Source organism: Sinocyclocheilus grahami, unplaced genomic scaffold, assembly GCF_001515645.1.
Source record: "Sinocyclocheilus grahami isolate Dianchi unplaced genomic scaffold, SAMN03320097.WGS_v1.1 scaffold433.1, whole genome shotgun sequence".
Taxonomy (NCBI): Eukaryota; Metazoa; Chordata; class Actinopteri; order Cypriniformes; family Cyprinidae; genus Sinocyclocheilus; species Sinocyclocheilus grahami.
In genome coordinates, this window is record NW_015505612.1 from 319,077 (window position 1) to 324,433 (window position 5,357).

General features: G+C 36.8%; 1 pseudogene; it reads left to right on the top strand.

Annotated features, from left to right (window-relative positions):
* The window catches only part of LOC107551778 (dynein heavy chain 1, axonemal-like), a 32,876-nt pseudogene that overhangs the window by 18,006 nt on the left and 9,513 nt on the right, over positions 1-5,357 (top strand).

The window sequence follows — 5,357 nt, forward strand, 5'->3', positions numbered from 1 at the left end:
GAACGATGTGTAGCTCCCGGCACCGATTTATACTGTAGTCGCACCGGTAGTGACGTCATGGCTGTCGCCGGCCAACGAGTTGGTGTTTTTTCAATGTATGCTTCAGATACGAGTCACGACGAGGCGTTCCCCATAGCGACCCCTAGAGGACGCAGTTCGAAGTTCCCATGAAAGGGAACGACACGTTTCGAAAGGCGGGGCAAAGAGGAGAAACTATAATGTAATGTATGTGGAAAATAATGTGTTTTTTAACCTTAAACCGCATAAACACATTTCATTACACCAAATACACAAAATAATGTTCTTTTTAGCAACATCATATGACCCCTTTAAACCATTAGGTTAAAGTGACTGCAGCTGAGGCGACTGAGAGGGACATTGATGCCACACGTCTGGAATATGTCCCAGTGGCTGTCAGAGCCCACATCCTCTTCTGTGTGTCAGATCGGTCAAATGTGGACCCCATGTACCAGTACTCTCTGGAGTGGTTCCTGGGGATTTTCATGAGTGGCATTGCCAACTCAAAGAAAGCAGGTGAAAATATGACCTTCTATTATTGACCTTCGTCACTGAACAAACTGCAAAGGTTTTTTTAGACCAGTGGTTATCAAGCTTTTTGACTCCAAGGTCATTTTCCATTACCCACAACAATATTCAAAATCCCAAAAAATTGTCCAGTTATTTGTGATTTACTGGATAAGAATAAAGGTTTTTACAAATATTTCTACTGACAATTTCTACCCAATAAAATTGTTTAGAGCTTGGAAAATGCCTATGGAGATGTTTATTTAATTTTATTCATTTACACGTCTTTTCCAGTACTAGAAATCAATTTTGAAATATAGCTGTAAGATCTTTATCCAGGTTTACCAAGACAGTGGGAACCACAGTTTTAGACATCTTATAGACATTTACAGTAATAGTTAACCGGCTTACCGGCTTAACTGATTAACAAACTGTAGTGGCTTATTTCCCCACAGATAAAGTGAAGGAACATATTTTCAACATTAATGAGTTCTTCACCTTCAGCTTGTACAGTAACAACATCTGTCGCAGCTTTTTTGAGAAACACAAGCTGATGTTTGCCTTCCTCCTTTGTTCCAGAATCCTGATGAATGACAGCAAGATTGATATGGTTAGCAAGAAAAAAAAAACAGGGTTAAATATGTCTCTGTCTTCATCTCAACCTTTGTACTTTTTATTATTTTTCTTTCCATCCAGCAAATATTTATGGCAAATGTTTATCAGAGATTATCAGTATCAGAGACCACACAAGCATGTTTTAAAGTTAAGTTTTAAGTTCATTAAATGAATTCTGTCTCCATTTTCTTTTGATCTTTATCACTCAAGCTGTTTTTAATAATGATAATATTTATTCCACTATAAATTCAGCTTTATTTGATTGTGCTGTGATAGAAGCAAGTGAACAGTCAACACTGAGTCTGCTGAGATCGTCTATGTTTGTAGTGATGAAGAAATAATAACAAAGTATAGAAACATCTTGAGGACATGGATGTGACCCGTTTGCATATAAATGTCCGTGTGTGTACAGGTTGTGAGTGGCGATACTTGTCATCAGGGGGCGGCCCCAGCATCAGGCTCCAAATCCTGCTCCAAACTGGCTCTCCATGAGAACCTGGCAGGACATGCTGTCACTGAGCACCCTGCCCACTTTCAGTAACCTGCCAGAGAGCTTCTCCAAACATGAATCTGCATTCAAGAGTATATTATATAGCAGCCACACTTGTAGGCCCTATTAGAGGTCGTAAATGGTATTGTTATTGTGCATGTCAGGTTTAGAATCTAATTTAATAAGCATATGTATGTGAACAGGGAGCCTCTTCCAGGCGAGTGGGACAGTGCTTTAGACTCATTTCAGAATCTGCTGGTTCTGCGCTGTCTAAGAGCTGACCGGCTCACTCATGGCCTGCAGGACTTTGTGGCTTCACAACTGGGTCAGAACTTCATCGAGCCACAGGTACCCACACATATGCTCTATATACACTGCACTCATATCATCATATAATAGCATTAACAATCTAATAACATTTTGATATTAACAGAACAAAAAAGAACACTGTAAATGTAAGAAATGTAAGAAGAATGTAAGAGAGGTCATGAAGTTTTCTAAGAAGATGAGCACTATCTCCCTTGGCCAAGGCCAAGTCAGAACACAGAACCTTCAGAAATAAACATATGACATATGCACAAACTGATATCATAAATGTAGAGTCTGACTAGGCTGTCTCTGCAAAAGACAAATAAACAATTTTGTTAAGTAAGTCCTACATGCCATTTAAGTTCAAAATATCCACCCTCACACCTTTGAGACCCTGAGCCTAAGACACTCCACATACATTGTTTTTTCAGAAGACGAATGCTAATAAAAGATGACTTCCCACCCTAGTGCTAATTATGTTCCTATTTAAAGTTTCTAAAAGACTGCAATGTTCTGTGCCACCTACTAAAGAACTGTGACATACTTGACCTACAGGCTCACACCAACCAATTTACATAAATATTCAACATCACACTAGTGTCATAACAACGTAAACTTGCAGATCATGTCTTTAGTGCAAGTACTTGCCTTTAGTGCATACGTTTTAATAACTTTTTAAAGTATTTTGATATGTATTTACTGTATATGTTTGTTATAGCTTACGGTAATAAACTGAAACGTGTCCAGTTAAACATGGACTAAAACTGTCTGAAACCACTTCCATCACCTATATAGTGAACTATATCGGGTTTTAATATAGTGTCTGGATTCTGAGTGAACAGCTTAATTCCCTACATTCATTCACTCATTTATACCCACAGTGCACTCTGATTTCTAGTATCTGATGTGATGTACACTTGTTTCAAAATATAGACAATATAAATAAATTTCCCTCACTTTATTTCATTCACACCTTGCTAATATTGTGCACTCATCTGCTATGCATTATTAGTGATGGATGAGTGAAAGAGTGAGTGCTTTTGGATACACTATAAGACACTATATTTGAGTATATATTGACTATATTAGGCTATTTCAGCTATATTAGCTATTTCAGCATTTGTTGTATGTCAGGGCCCCAGTGCTGAGGCTATGATGCACAGTGCCATGGAGAAAGGACAGTGGGTCTTCTTCCAGAACTGCCACCTCGCTCCCAGCTGGATGCCATCTCTGGAGAGACTCATTGAGAACATTGATCCTGACAAAGTTTGACACACCTGACTAGCTATTTCAGTTTCTACTGACTGTTTGTAAAAGAAATCTATTCATTGTATTATATTTGTTTTTTCAAAAGTTCGTTTAAATATATTAAAAAACCTGTTGGTGATGTAGGTCCATCGGGACTTCCGTCTTTGGCTCGGTAGTCTGCCCAACAACAAGTTCCCAGTGTCAATTCTGCAGAATGGCTCCAAGATGACCATAGTACCACCACGAGGCATTAAAGCTAATCTCCTGAGGACCTACGCCAGCCTCACTGATGATTTCATCATTTCCTGCACTAAGGTTCCTGTTGAAAAGAAGCACATGTTTTCAATAAGACCTAACTTTGTCTTTTTATGTTGAGAAAAATTACTGTGTCATATTTAATTATGATCATAGCAAATATACATTACCGTTCATAAGTTTTGGGTTGGTATGATGTTTAATGTTTTAAATAAGACTATTATGCTCACCAAGGCTGCATTTATTTGATCAAAAATAAACAGTAAATTGTGAAATATTATTGAAAATTAATAACTGTTTTCTATTTTAATATATTTTAAAATGTAATTTATTCCTGTGACGGCGAAGCTGACATTTCAGCAGTTGATCACAGCTGAACACACACTTTTGCTGCTTAATATTTTGGTGGAAACCATGATACTGTATATATTTTTCGGTATTCTTTGATGAATAGAAAGTTCAAAAGAACAGCATTTAATTGAAATAGAAATGGTCTTTGCTGTTTCTTTGAATGAGTTTAATGCATCCTTGCTTAAAAAAGTATTTAAAAAATATTATATTGCCCCCAAACTTTTGAACGCTAGTGTACATATGTAAAAATATAATATGAAATCTTTCTTATTTATAATATATTTCTTATTTTCTCTCTCTGCATTTTCTTTTGGCAGACAGCATAGTTTAAGGCTCTCCTCCTGTCTCTGTGTCTTTTCCTTGGAGTTTACGGATGGAGATCTGCACATCTGTATCAGCCAGCTGAAAATGTTCCTGGATGAATATCAGAACATCCCATACAAGGCAAAACCAGACAATTACTATAGCGACTACAGTGCTAACAATTATAGATCATGCTTATCATCTGTGATGTAAAATGCATATGCTTTTCAGGTTTAATGCACACTCTCTTTTCTCCTCTACACATCAAGATCATAGAGGAAATAGTGAAGGGGATTGTGGAGAAGATTCCCAGTCTCATTAATGTGCAAGAGGGCGTGAATAAATACCCAGTGATGTATGAAGAATCTATGAACACTGTCCTGGTTCAGGAGGTTATAAGGTAAGTTTCTCTCTCATACACATATTCAGTATATGAATAAAATGTGCATAATTAATGTATAAATGATGTACAAAGCCATTTAAATGTACAGTGACTTTCAAAATGTACAAATAAAAAAGACATTCATACGTTTATTCAACAAATATACATCAAATTGATCAAAAGTCACAGTAAACACTTTGTGTTACAAAAGTTTTCTGTTTCAAATAAATTATGTTCTACTTTCTATTAATCAAAGAATAGTGTAAAAAAAAAGTTACAAGTTTTCACAAAAGTATTAAGCAGCACAACAGTTTTTAACATTGATAATAATAAGAAATGTTTCTTGAGGACCAAATCAGCATTAGAATGATTTCTGAAGGATCATGTGACTCTGAAGACTGGAGTAATAACTGCTGAAAATTTTGCTTTGCCATCATAGGAATAAATTACATTTTAAAGGGGTCATTTGATGCGATTTCAAGTTTTCCTTTCTCTTTGGAGTGTTACAAGCTGTTCGTGAATAGATAAGATCCCTAAAGTTGCAAAGACTAAAATCTCAAACCCAAAGAGAGATTCTTTATAAAAGTTAAGAGTCAGCCACACCTACCTAAAACGCCTCATTTAAACACCCCCCCACATGTCTACATCACGATGTGGGAAGATTTGCATAACGCCTCCCAAATGTTCACGCAAAGAAAGAAGGCGTAACTTTATTGTTGCTGCCGCCGCCACCGCCATTTTGTGAAGACGCTGTGCGTTTCATTATGAAAGAGAAACTACTTTGTTTGGCCTTCCAAAAGAGGACACGACTAGAAATCAGTGGTTAAGTTGTTTTTACAACACTGTTCCAGAACACTTCAACCCAAATATTCAGATGTG